Raw genomic sequence first — 23,189 nt, 5'->3', positions numbered from 1 at the left:
TACATCACCGCGTTCTTGAAAGTCGAAAGTTCAGCGAACTTTTGTGTGAATGTGTGTATGCAAACCAAGCTTGAGCAGAATTCCATCTGAAAAACCATCCGAGATTTTTCTGACGGAAAATCCGCTTGTGTGTACGGGGCATAACAGATAACATAGATAATATATGGAGCAGCGCCCTGATGTAATCATAAAGGGGGTCTCTCTTCCAGAAGGGGATGGGGGGGCAGATATCATATATGCTGAGGCTTGCTTCATTACAAAGGTTAAAGCGGTTCTGCACCTAAAAAAAAAATATTAAAAGCCAGCAGCTACTAATATTGCATTGACTTTTAATAAAATCACACTTACCTGTCCCAGGGTCCAGCCATGTCGGCGGCAGATGACGAGCGATCGCTCGTCTCGCTGCTGCCCCCGCCGCCATCCTCTGTCAGGGAATCGGGAAGTGAAGCATTACAGCTTCACTGCCCGGTTCCCTACTGCGCATGCGTGAGTTGCGCTGCGCGTCTCTTATGGTCCCCCGCTGTGTCTCTGGGAACTGTGTGTTTCCCAGAACACAACGGGGGGCGGGGCGTCTGCGGGGGTCTGCGGCGGTCTGCCCGGAAGTGGGTGCAGATACCTGGATTATCCAGGTAACTACACCCCCCTCCCCCCTGAAAGGTGCCGATTGTGGCACCGGAGGGGGGGACGGATCAGATTAGCGGAACTTCCCCTTTAGGGTGAAGAACCGCTTTAAATCAAAATGTATGCGGAGCACCCCTTTAAAACATTGGCATCCATGAATGATGTAACAGCAGAAAGCCTCTTGATAAAGACTTCACAGTTTCCAGCTTCTTTTTGTGTTACAAGATGCTGCCAGATTGTTCTTCCCATGATCCTTTTCTTTCAATTGCTAAGTGTGTTTGTGCGATGAATGCGTCACGCTGGAGTCGGAGCATTGTGTGAGATTATATAGAGCCACATGGATGCTGGTTTTGGTGGGAACTGCCTGAGATTGCTGGGCTCGGCTCCCACCGCTCCTATTCCCCATCTCCTGCTCCAGCTGAATAACATTCTTGGCTGAATGCAGCTGAACGTGACCTCACTGCTCTCTCCGCATCCATTGTTGTGTTCACTCCCCCTGCTGCTGGAAGCTCCACGTTCTCTTTCACAGCCTGTTCCCATCTCTTTTCTAGCGTGTGAGAATGAAATGCGAGATGCAGCACTCTGGACAGAGCCAGGAACAGGCAGCCATACTTGTTCTGCGGATGCCCGCTCAGCGTCACTGTGAGTCTGCGTGAGCGCCTCCATCCTCCATCATCTGGAGAGCCCTGTGAATGACATGTAGGAGAGAAGGTTAAACACACAGCACCTGGAGAGAGACCTTCCCTGTGTTTCTGGACTCTAGGAATCCACCCCACCAACTCAACTCTTCTAACCCCCGCCCCCGCAAAGGATCTCACCATGGTTCTGCCTTAGGAGGGAAGAGTGTATTGTATTTTCAGTAAGTACACTTTTTACATCATTATTGTAACATTTGACATTCTTCACATGTTTGTTGTTCCATATTTCCATAGTAGTATTCCTACACAGGTTTATCAGTCCTACCTCTATTGGTTATGTCTAAATTTGCTGTGTTTTTGGCAGCCCGGCTGAAATCACAGGATAGGTCACAGATATGGTTTTCAATCGGTATGAACAAATTGATAGTTAAGCGCAATAACTAAGGCTGGCCATACATAATTCAATTCTCTTTTCTTCAAATACAGGTTGAAGGAAAGATAATCACTTGACCCCCCCCCCCCCCCCCCCCCCATCAACACAGTGTTAATGGGGGGATTCCTAATGTATTCTGACAGCAGGAGGTTTCCCCGCCATAAGAATCCAGTGATTACCACTGCCGGCTAAAGCAAGTAGCACTGATTGTATGAAGAAAAACCCCAACAGTTGAGAAATTGACTTCAGTACAACCAGCCTGCCCATAGCATACCTCACAACATTTTGAGATGGTAATGAGGGACACCTAATAACAAACGTATGTAGGCATAGGACACTCCCCCTGACCCACCCCTTAAAGGGGAACATAACCAAAAAAAAGAAGAAAGTAAATTAAATCCGCAAGTGCTTTTTTTTACCCCTACTATTCCTTTATATTAAAATGTACAAATGCAGCAATTTAGAATTTGGATGAAAGGTTTAGCACTGGGGAAACACTTTTTTTGAAAGATAGAAAATGCATTTTATATACAGATTTATAGATTAGACCAAAATGAGGGACAAATGAGGAGGAAAGAGGGACAGAGGGACATTGCTCCAAATCGGAGACAGTCCCTCAAAATCAGGGACAGTTGGGAGCTATGCCATAGAGGGATTGATATTTGAGCGGTTCCTGTTGAACTGTTCAATTTTCGATCCGTCTACGGCCGGCTTAAGAAAGATTCGGAGCCTGCATGTGTATTGGACAAATATGGATGTTGTCTGGTACCTGCTACATATGCTATTTAACCACTTGCCGACCGCCGCACGACGATATACGTCGGCAGAATGGCACGGGCAGGCATATGGGCGTATATATAAGTCCCTGCCTGCCCGCGGGTGGGGGGCCCGATCGGGCCCCCCCCCGGTGCCTGCGGCGGTCGGCATTCCTTCGAGAGCGATCCGGGATGAGGGGGCGGCCATTCATTCATGGCCACCCCCTCGCGATCGCTCTCGACGAATGGAAATCCCCCGTGACATCACTTCCTCTCCTGTAATGTAAACACAGGAGAGGAAGTGATGTATTCTCTCCTCCGTGTCGGTATTTTTCGTTCCGACACGGAGGAGAGCGGATCGGTGAGTTGCACCAACACTCTACACACACAGTAGAACATGCCAGGCACACTCACACCCCCCCTTTACCCCCCGATCACCCCCCCAATTACCCCTGCCCCCCAGTCACAGTGACACCAATGTCATTTTTTTTTTTGCATTGGTGTCATTTGTGACTGTAATAACTGTTAGGGCAGTTAGAGTTAGCCCCCTTTAGTTCTAATGTACCCCCCTAACCCCCCCAATAAAGGTTTAACCCCGTGATCACCCCCCGTCGCCAGTGTCACTAAGGCTGGGTTCACATTGCAGCGGTTTATGAGAACGAATGTGATTCGCACCGCACTGCAGTGCAAATCACATCCGATCTCTGTGCGATTCGAGTTCAGCCATTCGCCGCACCCGCCGCAAATTCGCACGGGACCCTTTTTTTGGCCCGCAGCAGAATCGGATCGCATGGGTGTTCACACCATGCGATCCGAGTTTGCAGATCGCACTGCGATATGCGAACTGATCTGGGGGTGTCAGTAACATTTCACTGACACTCCCAGCAGTTCGCATAGGGCAGTGTGAACTGCCGCCGGGAGGCATGCGATGCGGGAACCCGCCGCGGATTCGCGGCGTTTCCGCATTGCTCCAGTGTGAACCCAGCCTAATAAGCGATCATTTTTCTGATCGCCGTATTAGTGTCACAGGTGACGCTAGTTAGGCAGGTAGGTATTTAGGTTCGCCGCAGCTTTTTATAGCGCCAGGGACCCCCATATACTACCGCATAAAGCCCCCTGATTGCCCCCTAGTTAACCCTTTCACCTGTGATCACCATATAACTGTTACAGGTGACGCTGGTTGGTTAGTTATTTTTTTATAGTTTCAGGGCACCCGCCATTTATTACCTAATAAAGGTTTAACCCCCTGATCACCCGGCGGGTGTCATTTGTGACTAATAACTGTTAGGGCAGTTAGGGTTAGCCCCCTTTAGTTCTAAGGTACCCCGCTAACCCCCCCAATAAAGGTTTAACCCCGTGATCACCCCCCGTCGCCAGTGTCACTAAGGCTGGGTTCACATTGCAGCGGTTTGAGAACGGATGTGATTCGCATCGCACTGCAGTGCAAATCACATCCGATCTCTGTGCGATTCGAGTTCAGCCATTCGCCGCACCCGCCGCAAATTCGCACGGGACCCTTTTTTTGGCCCGCAGCAGAATCGGATCGCATGGGTGTTCACACCATGCGATCCGAGTTTGCAGATCGCACTGCGATATGCGAACTGATCTGGGGGTGTCAGTAACATTTCACTGACACTCCCAGCAGTTCGCATAGGGCAGTGTGAACTGCCGCCGGGAGGCATGCGATGCGGGAACCCGCCGCGCATTCGTGGCGTTCCCGCATCGCTCCAGTGTGAGCCCAGCCTAATAAGCGATCGTTTTTCTGATCGCTGTATTAGTGTCACAGGTGACGCTAGTTAGGCAGGTAGGTATTTAGGTTCACCGCAGCTTTTTATAGCGCCAGGGACCCCCATATACTACCGCATAAAGCCCCCTGATTGCCCCCTAGTTAACCCTTTCACCAGTGATCACCATATAACTGTTACAGGTGACGCTGGTTGGTTAGTTATTTTTTTATAGTTTCAGGGCACCCGCCATTTATTACCTAGTCTCACTAGTGTACCCCTAAATTTAGGGGTGTCTACTTTCCAAAATGGGGTCATTTGGGGGGGGGGGTTTGTGCCATCTTGGCATTTTATGGCCTTCAAAACTGTAACGCCCTTAGAAAGCCTGAAGGCGGTGCTTGGTTTTCGGGGCCCCGTACGCGGCTAGGCTCCCAAAAAGTCCCACATATGTGGTATCCCCGTACTCAGGAGAAGCAGCAGAATTTATTTTGGGGTGTCATTTCACATATGCCCATGGCATGCGTGAGCAATATATCATTTAGTGACAACTTTGTGAAAAAAAAAAAAAAAAAAAAAGTTTGTAATTTTCCCGCAACTTGTGGCAAAATATAAAATATTCCATGGACTCAACATGCCTCTCAGCAAATAGCTTGGGGTGTCTACTTTCTAAAATGGGGTCATTTGTGGGGGTTTTGTGCCATCTTGGCATTTTATGGCCTTCAAAACTGTAATAGGTAGTGAGAAGTGAACTCAAAAATGTACGCCCTTAGAAAGCCTGAAGGCGGTGCTTGGTTTTCGGGGCCCCGTACGCGGCTAGGCTCCCAAAAAGTCCCACATATGTGGTATCCCCGTACTCAGGAGAAGCAGCAGAATTTATTTTGGGGTGTCATTTCACATACGCCCATAGCATGTGTGAGCAATATATCATTTAGTGACAACTTTGTGTAAAAAAAAAAAAAAAATTTTTTTTTTGTCATTATTCAATCGCTTGAGGCAAAAAAATAAAATATTCAATGGGCTCAACATGCCTCTTATCAATTTCCTTAGGGGGTCTACTTTCCAAAATGGGGTCATTTGGGGGGGTTTTGTACTGCCCTGCCATTTTAGCACCTCAAGAAATGAGATAGGCAGTCGTAAACTAAAAGCTGCGTAAATTCCAGAAAACGTACCTTAGTTTGTAGATGTGACAACTTTTGCGCAAACCAATAAATATACAATTATTGACTTTTTTTTTACCAAAGACATGTGGCTGAATACATTTTGGCCTAAATGTATGACTAAAATTGAGTTTATTGGATTTTTCTAATAACAAAAAGTAGAAAATATCATTTTTTTTCAAAATTTGCGGTCTTTTTACGTTTATATCGCAAAAAATAAAAATCGCAGAGGCAATCAAATACCATCAAAAGAAAGCTCTATTTGTGGGAAGAAAAGGACGCAAATTTTGTTTGGGTACAACATTGCATGACCGCGCAATTACCAGTTAAAGCAGCGCAGTGCCAAAGTGTAAAAAGACCTCTGGTCATTTACCAGCAAAATGGTCCGGTCTGAAAGTGGTTAATATAACCTAGACATAAAAATAAAATGTATGAAACATGAACCTTCATGATTGATGTCTACACTAACCAGGCCTCATTCAAATATAAACACTATAGATTCCCTTCAATAAGTGACATCCGGATGTTCCCTCACCTTGGTTTCCTGGTTAATCCCAGGCCTATATAGGGGTCTGTCTACTTTATTTCATTGTATTACATGTATTTATATAGTCACTAATGTTTATGCAGCACTTTACATTTTGCATGGTCACATCAGTCTCTGCCCTCAAGGAACTTCCAATCTAAGTGCCTTATTTCTTATACAAACACATACTAGGGCCAAATAACTAACCGGGATGTCATTGGAGCACATTTGTTATGACATCTGGTAAAATATTAGGACCCTGGGCTGTGTCTGCTAGTTTTCCACACTCCCTTCTTCTTCGCCTTTGTTTACCATGTACCCTTATGTTTGTCAACAGTAAGCATTATGAATGTTTCTTAACCTCTTCCCGCCCGCCCTATAGCCGAATGACGGCCGTAAAGCGGGCGCTTTCGTCCGGGAGGCCGTCCCTGGACGTCCTGTTGTTTACTTCCGCAATGCGCGCCGCCGCGGGCGCATCGGGGAAGTTCTGTGTTTGCTGTGTCCCCCGGAGACAGGCAAACACAGATCACTGTAAACGCCCAATCACAGCGGCCGTTTACAGCGCGATCGGCATGTCCAATGTGAGATGATCTCATATGTAAACATATGAGGTCATCTCTCAGCGCCGCTCTCCCTCCTCACACAGACAGCGTGTGAGAGGGGAGAGATGAACGGCTGCAGCGGCCGTAAGTGTAAAAAAAAAAAGTTAAAAAAGTGCCATCCTGCCCCAGTGCCATCCACCCCAGTGCCATCCACCCCAGTGCTACCTGCCCCCAGTGCCACCTGTTAGTGCTATCTGTCCCCAGTGCCACCTGTTGTCAGTGCCATTTGTCTCCAGTGCCACGTATAAGTGGCATCTGTCATCAGTGCCACATAGTGCCATCTGTGATCAGTGCCACATATTAGTGCCATCTGTCATCAGTGCCACGTATCAGTGCCACCTGTCAGTGTCACGTGCCATCTGTTGTCAGTGTCACGTGTCATCATTGCCACTTATCAGTGCCATCTGTCATCAGTGTCACGCGTCATCAGCGCCACGTATTAGTGCCATCTGTCATCGGTGGCATGTATTAGTGCCATCTGTCATTAGTGCCACGTGTCATCAGTGTCACGTATAAGTGCCATCTGTCATCAGTGCCACATATCAGTGCCATCTGTCATCAGTGCCACGTATCAGTGCCATCTGTCATCAGTGTCACGTGTCATTGTCCTGGTGCTCCAGGGCCTTCAAAAGTGTAATAGGTAGTCAACAAGTTAGATGTGTAATTTATGCTCCTAGAACACCTGATGGCGCTCCCTGCATGTTGGGCCTCTCTATGTGGCCAGGCTGTGAAAAAGTCCCACACATGTGGTATTGTAATATTCAGGAGGAGTAGCAGAATTTTTTTGGGGGTGTCATTTGTGGTATACACATGCCATGTGAGAGAAATAACCTATTACATTGACAATTTTGTGGGAAAAAAAAAATGAAAAATCTTAATTTTGTAAAGAATTGTGGGAAAAAAAATGACAACATCAAAAAGCACACCATGCCTCTTACTAAATACCTTGGAATGTCTACTTTCCAAAAAGGGGTCATTTGGGGGGTATTTGTACTTTCCTGGCTTGTTTGGGTCGCAAGAAGCGAGATAGGCCACCAGTACATCAGATGTGATCAATTTTGTATGATTCGCACCACAGCTTGTAGACTCTCTAACTTTCACAAAGACCAAATAATATCCACTAATTTGGGTTATTTTTACCAAAGACATGTAGCAGTATAAATTGTGGCCAAAATGTATGAAGAAAAATTACTAATTTGCATAATTCTGTCACAGAAACAAAGAAATATGCGTTTTTTAAAAGAAATTCGGTCTTTTTTCATTTATAGCGCAAAAAATAAAAACCCCAGAGGTGATCAAATACCACCAAAAGAAAGCTCTATTTGTGGGAAAAAAAGGACAAAAAATTCATTTGGGTACAGTGTTGCATAACTGAGTAATTGTCATTCAAAGTGTGAGAGCACCGAAAGCTGAAAATTGGTCTGGGCAGGAAGGGTGTTTAAGTGCCCAGTAAGCAAGTGGTTAAATAACTGAAATGTCTGCATGAATTTAATTAATATATAATTTAGCGCTTCATAAAGCTTTTATGGCAGTTAAAGTGAATGTTCACCCAAAACCTAACTGACTCTAAATCTACTCAGCCACATTCTAAAACGAATCTAACCCTGTAAAAAAGAAATCGCTATACACACCTTTTCTGAAGCTGATCTGGTCCGGTCTCCAGTGGCGGATGCTGTGTGCAGGAGAGAACCGACAACGGCTGAGAAGTGACGTCACCCATAAAGTTACTGTGGGGCTTCCATTGTGGGCTGCCTGTCCTGCACACGCCTACACAGAGAAGCTGCCGCCGATGGCTCAGCGTGGGTCCGGAGTGGCTGTCGAAAAGGTATGTACAATATAGTAATTTCTTCCTTACGGGGCTAGATAGACTAGTTTTAGGATGTGGCTGCAAGTAGATTTCGAGTTAGTTAGATTTTGGGATTTCTGAACTACTTTTGTAGAGCGAGGGCCACATAAGTGATTTGGTAAAAGTTTGAGGGCGACAATGAAATGAAGTGGTTTAGATTTTAATTTTTTTTTGTTTTGAATAGCATTTTTTATTTACATCCCTTTCACACTTGGGCGTATGTAATGTTCCCTGCTCCCACATAATGTGCCCTGCCTCCTTGTAATGTGCCCTGCCCCCACGTAATGTGGCTTGCCTCCATGTCAAAGTTTACTTTAAATGTAATAGTAATGCCTTCTATTACCTCCGGTCTATCAGCCTCCACCTGCTCTGGGTTCAGATGCTGATCTTCCCTGCACAGTCTTTAAAGTATTTTTTGTTTTTAAAACAACAAACATGTTATACTTGACTGCTCTGTGTAAATGTTTTGCACAGAGCAGCCCCGATTCTTCTCTTCTGCGGTCCCCCACCGATGCTTCTGGCTCCTCCTGCCTTCAGAGTGCCCCAAAAGCAAGCTGCCAATTATAGTATAGCGTGGCCCTATAGTAAGGTAAAAAACATCTGCCTTTAGACCCACTGACTTCCTGCCCGGGACTACATGTTCCATGAGGAATTGTTCCTCACACATTCACAAGTTCTAAGGCACTTACATACATGTATGGATGGTGTACTGAGCTGTATGTGTGCTGCACTGTATTTCCTGATATGTAAACAAATAATGCATTCTGTATGCAGGCCAACTAATCGGCTGGCCGATTAATTGATTATGAAAATAGTTGACAACTATTTTCATAATCGATTCGTTGTCAATTAATCGATTAGTTGTTCAGCCCTGATAATTAATCATTTTCTCCTGCAGCCACTGAATGCTGGCAGGAGGGAAAGGAGAAAAAGCTTGTTTTTAGAAGTTGCAGGAGGAAAATGGAGAGGATCAGTTTCTGTATATTTCACCCCTGTCGTTTCTCCTGAAGAAGTATAAAACTTAATGTGACAGGGAGGATGAACAGGCCTCCTGGAGCATGGGGTGGGGTCACCATTGCCTCTGAAGCTACACTAGTGGTTGGGAGGGGGGTACAAAATCCACCTGCCCCCCAAACTGCAAATGTAAACTAGCCCTTACTGTCCTGAGCCCCCTATAAGGCTTCTTACATGCTGATGCTCTATGGTTTACCTGTACCACAGGTGCAGCATTGTGCACCTGTGGCTTTCCTTTGTCATAGACTTCTATTATATCCTGCGGGTGTGTTTCTGAGAAAACACTTAGGCCTGGTTTGTTGGGCCTTTGTTTTTTTTGGTATTTATTGTTGGAACTTGGATAGGAGAAGGGAATAGTGGGAAACAAACTACAGTGGTGTGAAAAAGTGTTTGCCCCCTTCCTCATTTCCTGTTCCTTTGCATGTTTGTCACACTTAAGTGTTTCGGAACATCAAACCAATTTAAACAATAGTCAAGGATAACACAAGTAAACACAAAATGCAATTTGTAAATGAAGGTGTTTATTATTAAAGGTGAAAAAAAATCCAAACCATCATGGCCCTGTGTGAAAAAGTGATTGCCCCCCTTTGTTAAAACATACTATAACTGTGGTTGTCCACACCTGAGTTCAATTTCTCTAGCCACACCCAGGCCTGATTATTGCCACACCTGTTCACAATCAAGGCATCACTTAAATAGGAGCTGCTTGACACAGTAAGGTCCACCAGAAGATCCTTAAAAGCTACACATCATGCCGAGACCCAAAGAAATTCAGGAACAATTGAGAAAGAAAGTAATTGAGATCTATCAGTCTGGAAAGGGTTATAAAGCCATTTCCAAAGCTTTGGGAATCCAGCGAACCACAGTGAGAGCCATTATCCACAAATGGCGAAGACATGGAACAGTGGTGAACCTTCCCAGGAGTGGCCGGCCACCCAAAATTACCCCAAGAGCGCAGTGACGACTCATCCAAGAGGTCACAAAAGACCCCACAACAACGTCCAAGGAACTGCAGGCCTCACTTGCCTCAGTTAAGGTCAGCGTTCATGCCTCCACCATCAGGAAAAGACTGGGCAAAAATGGCCTGCATGGCAGAGTTCCAAGGAGAAAACCACTGCTGAGCAAAAAGAACATCAAAGCTCGTCTCAATTTCTCCACAACACATCTTGATGATCCCCAAGACTTTTGGGACAACATTCTGTGGACCGATGAGACAAAAGTGGAACTCTTTGGAAGGTGTGTGTCCAAGTATATCTGGCGTAGAAGGAACACTGCATTTCATAAAAAGAACATTATACCAACAGTAAAATATGGTGGTGGTAGTGTGATGGTCTGGGGCTGTTTTGCTGCTTCAGGACCTGGAAGACTTGCCGTGATAAAAGGAACTATGAATTCTGCTGTCTACCAAGAGATCCTGAAGGAGAATGTCCGACCATCTGTTCGTGTACTCAAGCTGAAACGAACTTGGGTTCTGCAGCAGGACAATGATCCTAAACACACCAGCAAGTCCACCACCGAATGGCTGAAGAAAAACAAAATGAAGACTTTGGAGTGGCCTAGCCAAAGTCCTGACCTGAATCCTATTGAGATGTTGTGGTATGACCTTAAAAAGGCCGTTCATGCTCGAAAACCCTCTAATGTAACTGAATTAGGACAATTCTGCAAAGATGAGTGGGCCAAAATTCCTCCAGGACGCTGTAAAAGCCTCATTGCACGTTATCGCAAACGCTTGGTTGCAGTTGTTGCTGCTAAGGGTGGCCCAACCAGTTATTAGGTTTAGGGGGCAATCACTTTTTCACACAGGGCCATGATGGTTTGGATTTTTTTTCACCTTTAATAATAAACACCTTCATTTACAAATTGCATTTTGTGTTTACTTGTGTTGTCCTTGACTATTGTTTAAATTGGTTTGATGTTCCGAAACACTTAAGTGTGACAAACATGCAAAGGAACAGGAAATGAGGAAGGGGGCAAACACTTTTTCACACCACTGTAAATACAGATGAGGACAACTCTCACTTTGCCTCATCAGAATAATTGTGGTAACAGACTTTGTTATACCATATAGCACTTGCATGGGAAGAATAAGACCTTTGCGTGTTCTGGCAGCAGACTTGGTGAAGCTATTTATCTTTAGCACACTCACTAGTATCCCCACTGACTGACATCTGTCCACTGACTACTAGATGAAGGGGTGGCCCTCACAGGACAGGCCCCATGACCCTGATCTGTACTCGCTGTAGGCCAAAACAGACCCTTCCTGGAGCGTCTCCCTTCCTGTCAGCTCCGCAGGACATCTGGGTTGCAGCTATTCTCAGACTCAGGCCCTCAGGTCAGCCACCTAAGGCCGCATGGCAGCTTCTACGGAGGAGGGGCAGCCACCCCCTCCCTCCGGGACTCCGCTCTCAAGCTGAAGATCCCGAGCAGATGTGCCCTTGGCATATATACAGTCATCCAGCATGCACTGAGGCACTTTCCTCTACCAATGGCCAGGGCTGTTAACTATGCCTGTGTTCTAATTTGTTAGGTTTTCCCCAACTGTCCAATAGGCCCTGTCCTATTGGACCAGTGTGAAACATTCAGACAACATGAGCAGCCCCCATCAATGGATCCCCTGCCTTGGTAGGCAGAGAATATACATTTACCTGACAGCCTTTCTGGTAAGCAGAAATACTCAAAAACTATATTCTTTGCTAGCACCTACCTAGGAGGGTGCTACACACATATGATAAAAATGATAGACCCTTAATTTCTTTGTAAGTGGGCAAACTTACTAAATCTTCAGGGGATCTAATAATTATTTTCCCCACTGTATGTATCAATAATGTAGTCTGAAAACTGTATTTGGTTACAGCCACCAATCAAGCTGTGAGCAGGTTTAATTCAAAATGGTAGCTGGCTGGGAATTACCTCCATTTATTAGTAAGGGCATGTCAATATATCTGGCTTTTAATGTCTGTGGGTACCTTTTGATCCCAGTACAACTTTCCTTTTATATGAATTGTGCATGTGCAGTATTAACTTGTTTGAAATTTTCATAATAAAGAGCATTTCTTCTCCCCTCATAATAAATCTATTCATAGTGTGGTAAATGTGATGAATTTACTCTTCTTAAAGTTTAACCAGCATGTCCATTTATTCTGGACCTGAGAGGTGATAGGGGAACTATTACAATAAATTGGACTATAGATGTGCCTTTGACCTTTTTCATTACAGTGTACATCCAGTGAAGGTTGGCCGTGCCGCTGATTGTAGCCCATAAAACGTACATACCAGCAAATCAAATTATTCTGATACGAGAGGAAGTGAATATTAATAAAGTGGAGCCGATGTCTCCAGCATTTTATAGGTTTCCTCTCGGCGAAGTCATTAAACTGTTTTCAGCTTTGTGTCGGCTGTTTGTGCTGTTCCAGTCGATGTGCGGTTTTACTTCTGAGGTTTGGATATTAAAGTATGGCCTCTGGAAGTGATCTCTGCGGCAGAATGCACAGGGTTTTCAGTGCTCATTAATCCTCTCATGTAAACCTGTTTTCTCTTACTTGTCTCTGAAGGGTTTCCTTATGGGTTTTCCACCTACATTTTAGCAGTGCCCCTACCCTTCCAAGTATAATGGGGGTAATTTGTAAAAAACAAAGCTTTTGCCCTTAGCAGCTAGTATCCTTGCAATATGCAGCAATACATAGTCAGCAACGATAGTTTGTTTCTGCACAGTCTAAACTGATAAAAGTTGAGTTCTGGTTCCTGTAGGTTTAAGCACATTGCACATCTTCATTGTTCCTTGTGCCGCTTTTTTTTTTTTTAAATGGGTCCACTATAGAATAAATGCTAGCGTCATGGCCTCCCATTTAAAAAAAATGTTTCAGTGCTAAGTTCATCTGCACATAGTTTTCCTTTAATCCTCTTGCAAAGTTCTACCTGTAGGTCCTGCCAGTGAAGTCCACCTGATTCTGAGCAGAGTTTTCGTTTCATGTAAGTTGTGTCTCCACTACAGTGGAATGAAAAGATGTTGTGGGTGGTGTGGCCATCAACTGTGGATGGTCAGTCCGTAGCTATTCACATCAAGCCCTGCTCACTGCTTTCTTAACAGCACTACCTCTGTTGCTGAAAACCTCCCAATGTGAGCTGCAATGTCTGGGAGGGAGAATGTATGATTTGTCTCAGTCGAGAGCCATAAAGAACCTGTTTTCTTAGTCATATAGTAACTGGATTTGGGCCCTGTTTAGACAGGAACCTTTACCTTCACTTTCCAATTCAAGAAAGGTCAATAGAAGGAAGAGACAGGGCAATGTATTTTTTTTTCTTTCCAAGTTGTGTACACCAGAACCCCTTATGAACCTTACGCATTTCCTGATTGGAGAACAATTCTCTGAGCTGATATATTGCGGAACAGGATGAAACATCTGTGGCCGCTATAGATAGGAAGATGTCTCGGAGAACAGTGGGCATTATAGATGTTGGTCCCATCACATCTAAATTAGTTGACAGATTATTGTGGTGCATTCCTTCACAGAAAATGGAAGGACTGGACAACAATTACTGGTTGTAAAGTCTGAGCATGATAACAAGCAATTCTGATGATGGCATGTGTTCGTTATGGTCCTCTAGGAAGGTTCTGTATATCCCAGCTGTCTCTTGTTTGTATGGACTTGTTTGTATGGACTCCTTAAAGGTGTTTACCATGATCAGAGGGAGGCCCTACTTGTTACTACAGACCTGAGCTTGAAGCCTGGTTCTACACATAAAAATGTGAGTTGCTCTGTAGTCTATTTGTGATGCTGATAAGGTCACTGCCAACAAAAGGTTAAATTGTTACTAAACCCAGGACCCTGCATTCACTATATCTAGTCTCCCACAGTACACGGACCATGGAAATGCAATCGTTTTAGTAATTATAAATGGCTAAATACCTTTTCTGATCAGCAGTTAAAGCAATCTTGTGACTTCTCTCAGGTTAAAGTTTGTAGGAGGAGTTTTCAGTCTGCTCTGACTGTTCTATTAAGCTGCAGGAGCCCTGACCCTCTGTCTGGACACTGCTGATTGGCCATGTGCTGATCACATGCACTCACCCAAGGGGAAAAAAAACTATCTAGCAATACACACTTAACTGAGCATGTGCAGCTTGCCCCCAGGGCTCTGTTCTATGAGCAGATAGATTGAGGACTGTGGAAGAAGGGAACAGAGAAGACAGGATCAAGAAGCCTTTTTACATGATGCAGATTAACCCCTTAGGTTCCACAGTGAATATAACAACACTGCTTTACTACATTTTACTGTTGTGGGTTTAGTAACACTTTAATTCCAAGCTCAGAGTAAAGAAATATGTGGGACTTTTGTGGGACTTTTAAATATGGCACTGGGAGTCAAATAGAATAAAATATCCTTAAAAACAAAACAATAATTTATTACAAACAGGATTCATATTTAACATTGTCCTCAGACATAAACCACAGCTGTTAAAAACAAACAGGTTGTCGTATGTGACAATAAAGATGGTACAAATTGGTCTACATGTTTTGCGGGCCATACTGCTTCATCAGGGCCTTTATGTATTGTTTTTACAGAACTGTTCAGGCTCTGGTGTAATCCCAAAAAAAAATACAGACATTATATAGCGACAATATCCCCAAAGGGAAACCTCGCACCATCCAGGGGGTACGCAAACAAGTTCCCGCCAGTCTCTGGTAATGCCCCAGGAACCAAGCCTTTTAAAAAGGGTGCAATAAACCCACAAAAATACTAATCAAAGGCTATATACAGATATCTAAATATCTAATATATATATATATTCCCAACCTAAAGGAAGAGAAAATTATTAATTTCAAGCTCCTGAGTGATGAATACTCTCCTGCGTGGTCAGGGCTAGGAATGATAGGTCTGTAAGTGTTATAGGAGTTTTGGTTACATGCCAACAGGTTGAACTTCTTTTATGTCTTGGACTCTGTTGAGATCTCTGCATTGGGGTTCCCAGCTCCACCTACCTGCTGTAGCCATTACAGATTTATATTACTTTCTCAATATGGATGGGCCCTGGCAAGAACATCCCTCAGCTGGTGTAAATGTTGGATTATTGAGCCAGTCAGTATTCACCAATAACCAAAACATCAGACTTGGTTGTACTGGCCCTTTAATTGTGGACATTGTGGTTAATGGCAGGAAGGGAGGAAGCGGAGGCTGGGTTGTATAGCATTATGTGCAGGTTAATTTCTTTCAGGGAAGGAATCTTGTGTTGGACAGTGTAAAAAAAAATCCATCAATTCCTGGGCTGGAGATTCAGCTGCAGCATTTGCTGACATCTCATTTTTTCTTTCCCCCAAGCTCATTTAGTGAGCATTTAATTGCTCCACAAAAGCCTTGCTTCACTGACCTCACAACTGCGTTTTGTTGACCGCTCGTTTACTTGCATTGACTGTTAAAAGCCTCTTTTAGGAAGCAATGTTTCATTCTGCTTCTTGTTGCTAAATAGATATCGATCAGACTGGCAGGAAGACTGGCCAGGGCAGTGGGCCGTATCTCTCCAGCAGATCCTGTTCAGTAGGACATCAGCGCTGTAAATTGCATCGGATAACTGGACCTATATGCCGCCCCCGCATCAGGGGGTGGGGGGGCTTCTCCATGTATTCTTCAAACCTGTGTGTTCGATGTAATGAGCCGTGTGTGCCATCCCTTGTAATCATGTGGTATATAAAAGTACCTTTGTTCTCTTATCGCCCTGTTTTCTTCTATTCTCCCTCCCTCTCTTTGTCTTTCTCTGTACCTGATTTCTTCTTTATCTTTTTTTCTTTTTTTGCTGTTTGATCTCTCCTCCATTTTTTCTTTCCTCTCGCCTCTCCCCTTTTCTCATTCTATCTCCTGTCATCTTCATTCCTTCCTTTCTTGATGACATGTTGTATTGCACGGTGGGTAAAAGTGCAGGATTTAGTAAGAAAATTGGCCTTGTATTAGTCTGACAATTTATTGAATTTTATAGATGACAACAATACAGTTGGGTTGGAGGTATACTGCTGGTTGTTTTTTTTTTTTTAGGACCTGGCAGGTAAAGGCATAATATACTAGTATATTATGTGGAACTTACCTGAAAGCGAAGCAGTGTCCATCTCCACCTGGTCTAACTTCCAAGTCCGCGGACTCCCACTGTGTGAGGCCGGAGCCACAATGACGTCACTCCCGTGCATGCTGTTCCTTCAGAGCGTATGTGCCAATGACATCATCAGCTGCATGTAATGTAAATATCTCCTAGACTGTGTACATTTAGGAGATATTTACAGTACCTAATAGATAAGCCTTATTATAGGCTTACCAATAGGTAAAAATTATGCACTTGAGTTTACATCCTCTTTAACGCGTTTCAGCCATGATGGCCTAGTGGTGCTAATCCCCTTTATAAATCAGTGGTAAGCCCAAACCTTGCGAGCAGTGTCGGGTAGGGATACTGAAGATTTGGAGGGGGTTCAAAGCCGGGAATCTAAATTGGCAAAACGGTATACAGGAAGTCCCCTACTTACGAACAGATTCTGTTCCGGGAGCTCATTCTTAAGGGCAACAAAGATCAGAGCTTGCAGAGAAAGGCTGCAAGCAATGATCTGTGTGTTCTGGTGCGGGGAGTCCCCCTGTCAGAGCACAATAGAACAGCTGGGGAGATCCCTACACCGACATTGCTTGTGTTGGTACAGCGACATGTAATTTTGTTTTTATTCAGCCCACTGAGTAGAATGAAAAAAAAAATGATGCAAGCACATGTTTGTATCTTTGAAAGTTCACAACTCGAAGGTTCACATGTAGGGGACTTACCGTAAAAGCTTTTACACAGTTTTATTACAGATTCCTTCATCCACACAAATGAGGTGAATTAAATATTCCTCCCCCCAGCCAGAATATTGCATTCTGACAGAGGCACTGGCCAGTGTTGGGATCCGCAGCTAAATGGCTGTAGCTGCTGGTTTTCCAAAATTTTCCAAAATTTCTTTTCTACTGAAGTTAACCACTTGACCACTGGGCACTTAAACACCCTTAATAACCAGACCAATTTTCAGCTTTCAGTGCTCTCACAATTTGAATGACAATTACTCGGTCATGCAACACTGTACCCATCTGAAATTTTCGTCCTTTTTTTCCCACAAATAGAGCTTTCTTTTGGTGGTATTTGATCACCTCTGCGTTTTTTATTTTTTGTGCTATTAATGAAAAAATACCGAAAATTTTGTAAAAAAAAGCATTTTTCTTCATTTCTATTAAAATTTTTTGCAAATAAGTAATTTTTCTTCATAAATTTGGCCAAAAATGTATACTGCTAAATGTCTTTAGTAAAAATAACCCAAATTAGTGGATATTATTTATTCTGCGTGAAAGTTATAGGGTCTACAAGCTATGGTGCCAATCACTGAAAATGTATCAATTTGATCACAGCTGATGTACTGACAGTCTATCTCATTTCTGGAGACCCTAACAAGCCAGTAATGTACAAAAACCCCCCAAATGACCCCTTTTTGGAAAGTAGACATTCCAAGGTATTTAGTACGTGGCACGGTTAGTTTTTTGAAGTTGTAATTTTTTCCCACAATTCTTTGCAAAATAAAGATTTTTTTTATTTTAATTTTTTTTTCACACCAAATTGTCATTTTACCAGGCTATTTCTCTCACACGGCATATACATTCCACAAATGAAACCCCAAAATACATTCTGCTGCTCCTCCTGAGTACGGTGATACCACATGTGTTAGACTTTTACACAGCATGTACACTAATCATTATTGTTATTTGCATTCACGGTTTATATTTCACTTACTTTTTTTAACATTTTTGTCACTGTTTGAGTGCACAGATGATTTATGTTTAGCACTACACACTGTCGTGGCACAGGCGGCACAGGTGGGCACTGATGGACACAGGCGGCACAGGTGGGCACTGATGGGCACAGGTGGGCACTGATGGACACAGGCGCCACTGATGGACACAGGCGGCACTGATGGACACAGGCGGCACTGATGGGGCACTGCAGTGGCACAGGTGGCACTGATGGGCGCAGGTGGCACTGATGGGCGCAGGTGGCACTGATGGGCACAGGTGGCACTGATGGGCACTATAGTGACTTTGGTGGCACTGGTGTGGCTCTGGTGGCACTGATTAGCACACAGATGGCACTGGTGGGCACAGGCGGCACTGGTGGGCACAGGCGGCACTGGTGGGCACAGACGGCACTGATGTGGCACTGCAGTGGCGCAGATGAGCACTGATGGGCACAGGTGGCACTGATGGGCACAGGTGGCACTGATGGGCACAGGTGGCACTGGTGTGGCACTGGTATGGCACTGGTATGCACTGTAGTGGCACTGGTATGCACTGGGGTGGCACTGGGGTGGCACTGGGGTGGCTCTGCTGGCACAGAGGTGGCACAGAGGTGGCACAGAGGTGGCACAGATGTGGCACAGGTGATAGATGGCACTGGTCTGGCACTGGTCTGGCACTGTTCTGGCACTGTTGTGGCACTATTTGGGCACTGCTGGGCACTCACGGTTATTTTTTATTTTCACTGGAATGTTCTCCTCTCCTCTCACGCTGCATCGGTGTGAGGAGAGGAGACTGATGACCTTAGCTTGACCCGGCAAGCCGAATTGTTTACATTTGTGATCGCTCCGTCATTGGACGGAGCGATCACGTGGTAAAGGACCGCTGCCATTGGTCCTTTACCGCGATCCGTGTTGCGCCGGGTCCCGTGAACTCGGCGAGCACGGATGTTCCGGCGTGCGCGCCCCAGGGGGCGCGCACGAACGATTCTCCGGGAGGCCGTTAATTAACGGCCTCTCAGAGATAGCAAACCGACCTATAGCCGTTAATCGGCTATAGGCCGGTTATTAAGTGGTTAAAGGGTAACTTTACTTTCATGGGGGAAAAAAAATCGCAAATAAAGAGAATTTTTTTTAGCACATATAATTGTGACACTAATCATATTCTAATTGAATGTTATTAAAAATTACCTTTCCTTTTCAGTCTGCAGCCGCTGTAATTTTCTGAGAATGCATTGCAATATGGCTACATGGATTTGTTCTGTACACAGAGTGTGTACTTGCCACTCACCCAGTAACCTCATTTCCTGTTTGTGTGATTGGCTCACCAATTTTCCCAGAAGTCTGCCTAAGATGCAAGTCAGATTTCAGGCCTCCCCTAAAACAAAAATTTCATTTTTTGGAGAGATACTTTCAATAGGAACACGTCTAAAGGGATGCAGGCCCAGCAGATTTCCTTGTTAGTGCCCTGCAGCTGCACACCTGACAGTTAATTATGGAACCCCTCCCATTAGACCCACTGAGTACAGATGCACAGACAAACGCACGGGGATTACTTCAGAATAACAAAATGTAGGAATCTGCATCAAAGTTTTTTTTTAAATCAAATAAGTTTTTATTGTAAAACACTTATGGTACAAACCAAACATAGGAGTAAAGTACAGTCTTACAGTAGCATTGGTTTTTACATCCAAAAGTATACAGAGAATATAGAAATACAAATAGGTTCGGTTTGAAAACTGTTGAGACATGGAAAATATCAATAAAACCAAAAAATAAAGAAGAAAGGAGGTAGAGAAAAAGAAAAAAGGAACCAAAAGTAAAAACAAAAGTATCGTTCTCTCATAGACCACTCCGCATCAGGAAACAGCCGCATAGGTATCTTACATATATACTACGGCCCACCGCCCAGCACACAGTCCCATTGGTGTCTCCCTACACCCCGTACAATTACCGGATAAGGGAGAGACATAGAGTTAGACCCATCCTGGAAACATGACCATTTATGTACCTCCATATACCGGTCCTAGGACCTTCAGTTAACCCTGTAAAAGTCTGTCCTGTATAAGTTGGTGGGGAGCTAGTCCCGGGACCTCAAGCCACCCCCCCCCACATGGCATTAAATTTGTGCGGTGCGTTTCTGTGTTGGTATGTTATCTTTTCTCTGATCAGCATCTGGTTCACCTGTTCTATCCATTGCTGCCTGGTGGGAACCCTGTGGGTTATCCATAGTCTCGCTATCAATTTTCTAGCTACATATAGTAACCTGATAATGGCTGTATGGGCCGAGGGTGTCAATGATTCCTCATCCAGGGCCCCCAGCAGGCAGACCAACGGACACCGCGGGATACCAACAGAGAACACTGAGGATATAGTGTCAAAAATTCCCGCCCAATATCGTTTTAGTTTCGGGCACCTCCAGAACATGTGCATAAGATCCCCATGGTCCCGCATACATTTAGGGCAAAGGGGAGACCCTCTAACACCCCAACTGTGCAGTTTAACTGGAGTTCTATAGGTCCTATGTAGTAAATATAGGTGGGAGAGCCTATGGGAGGCCGATACCGACACCAACGGAGCGGATGACAAGCAGAGGCTCCAGGTCTCCGCGTCCATGGGCCCCAGGTCCGCCTCCCACCTCTGCCGACATGGAAGACGTGCCGGGTCCTGCACCGCGTCAAGAAGCATAGCATACCCCCTAGAGATCATGCCTTTACGGTCAATCTGCATAAATATCTCCTTCACCACAGGATGGTCTGTTAGGGAGAGCTGCACACTCCGTGCCTGTGTCTGCAACGCATGACGTAACTGTAAATATTTAAAGAAATCCCTACGAGGGATGTCAAACTCCGCTTGTATTTCCATAAAGGACTTCAGTACCCGTCCACTATACAGTTGCGAGAGATACTGAAGACCACTCTCACTCCAGTTACCAAATCCCTTGAGCTTAAAAAGTTCACCATAATTAGCGTTCCGCCAAATAGGGGTGAGGGCAAGGAAGCCACGTATTCGTAGCAGTTTTTTAACATGAGACCACAGTGTATTCAGCAGTATAACAGTCGGGGAACCCCTGTCCATATGAGGGAAGCCTGCCTCCAATCTAGACAATGCTGTGTCCGAGGTGACCGTGTCAGCCAATATCCTTCGGATCGGGTCCAATGGGTCATCCAACCCCCACCCACCCAGGTGTTGGAGCTGCGAAGCAAAAAAATACATCCTAGCGTGTGGAAGTGCCAACCCCCCTTCGTCCTTATTATATTGCAAGGTAAGTAAACTAAGTCTGGCCGTCTTTCTACACCATATTAATTCCCTAAACTGAGAGTCAATTTTATCGAACCAACGTTTCGGGATCCAGGTCGGGGAGTTATGACAAATATAGAGCAACTGCGGGGCCCACACCATTTTAATGAGGTTTACCCTGCCCACCACCGATAATGGTAGTTTACACCAGATCTTACATTTATCTCTGAACTTAAGTAACAATGGCATAAGATTCAGTTTGGCATATTCCGTCACCTCGGGGGATATCTGCACCCCCAGATACTTAAAGGATGTAACCGTCTGGATCATGTTTGCACAAGGGGGTAAGGGAGCCGTTAGAGGGGACAAGGGCATCAGTACAGATTTGTCCCAGTTAATCTTAAAACCTGACAATGTACCAAATAGGGTAATCAGGTTCATGGTGGCCGTAAGGGAGCCCTGGGTGTCCCCCAGGTATATAAGCGTGTCATCAGCGTAGAGCGATACCACATCCATTCCAGTGGTCCTGCAGAAACCCACAATATCCTGAGCCGATCTCATTCTGGCTGCAAGTGGTTCAAGCGCCATGGCAAAGAGCAGGGGCGACAGAGGGCACCCCTGTCTCGTGCCTCTGTGCAGCACGAATGGGTCGGAGAGCTCCGCATTAGCTCTGATTCTAGCCGTAGGCTTGGCATATAACAGTCGGACCCAACTAATAAATGTGCTGCCCAGCCCCATCCGCTCCATCACTTTCCACAGATAAGGCCACTCAACACTATCAAAGGCCTTAGCCGCGTCCAGCGAGAGGATGGCCTGATTACCGGGGTTATCCACAGGAACCTGTAGGTTCAAGAATAAACGGCGAATATTTAGGGCAGTGGAACGTGAGGGAATGAATCCTGATTGATCCCTATGGATCAGTTTGTGTATTACCAGAGATAATCTCGTTGCCAAGACCCGAGCTAATAGTTTAACGTCTGTCGTGAGCAAGGAGATTGGCCTATATGCGTCCGGTGATGTTGCTACCTTACCCGGTTTCAGAAGTACAATTATGATTGCTTCATTCATAGAGGCAGGTAGGACCCCCGTCTCTAGGGCGTTGTTAAACACTTTTAAAAGGGTTGGCAAAAGAACCCCGGCATAACGCTTGTATACCTCGGATGGGAGACCATCCGCCCCCGGAGCTTTGTTATTATGAGAGTGTTCCAGTGCAGAAGCCAATTCCTCCTCCGTTAAGGGGGCGTTCAACAGCTCTCCGTCCGACGCAGACAGGCATGGAATATCACACCCATTTAAAAAGTCCCCAATCTCCCCATCACCGGGCTGCACCTTAGAGGAGTACAGGTCTGCATAGAAGGATCGAAATACCCGCAAGATCCCAGGGGTGTCCGAATGGGTCACTCCCTGCGAATCGCACAGTGAGTGAGTCATAGGCGCGGAACCCTGGGTCCCCGCCAGCAGAGCCAGCATATGGCCCGTCGATTCCCCCTCCTCAAAGTGTGTTTGTTGGAGGAAAAACCTTTTATTTTCTGCCAGTTGTAAAGTTACTTGTCTAGACATAGATTGCGCTCCCAACCAAGCCCTCTTAGTGTCCTCCGAGGGGTTGTCAACATAGGCCTGCTCCGACTCTCTAAGTGCTCTACCGACCTCTATTTCCCAAGCTTTAGTGTTCCGTTTTATATCAGTTATAGTAGTGATAAATTGTCCCCTAAGGAAGGCCTTAGTTGCATCCCAGACTACATCTATAGCTGCCGAGCCTAAATTGTCCTGCAGGAAAAGTTTAAGAGCACTTGTAATGGGGTCAGGCTGCGGGAATAATGCAAGCCAAAAGGGGTTAAGCTTCCAACTCCTAG

General features: G+C 45.1%; 1 protein-coding gene across 2 annotated transcripts in view; it reads left to right on the top strand.

The window, feature by feature from the left end:
• Positions 1–23,189, top strand: part of ARHGAP32 (Rho GTPase activating protein 32) — a 445,777-nt gene that overhangs the window by 34,294 nt on the left and 388,294 nt on the right. Inside the window, exon 2 of one of the 2 annotated variants that reach the window (XM_077457863.1) lies at positions 1,173–1,480. The exons of the other annotated variant lie outside the window; for it this stretch is intronic. The gene's annotated coding sequence lies outside the window, so the exon portion shown is untranslated. The remainder of the gene's footprint in view (positions 1–1,172; positions 1,481–23,189) is intronic. 2 annotated transcript variants of the gene reach the window in all.

This window comes from Lithobates pipiens, unplaced genomic scaffold, assembly GCF_037356315.1.
Source record: "Lithobates pipiens isolate NorthernLeopardFrog02 unplaced genomic scaffold, aLitPip1_a1.2 Scaffold_27, whole genome shotgun sequence".
NCBI classification, from domain to species: Eukaryota; Metazoa; Chordata; class Amphibia; order Anura; family Ranidae; genus Lithobates; species Lithobates pipiens.
This window is presented reverse-complemented; position numbering and strand designations above follow the sequence as displayed.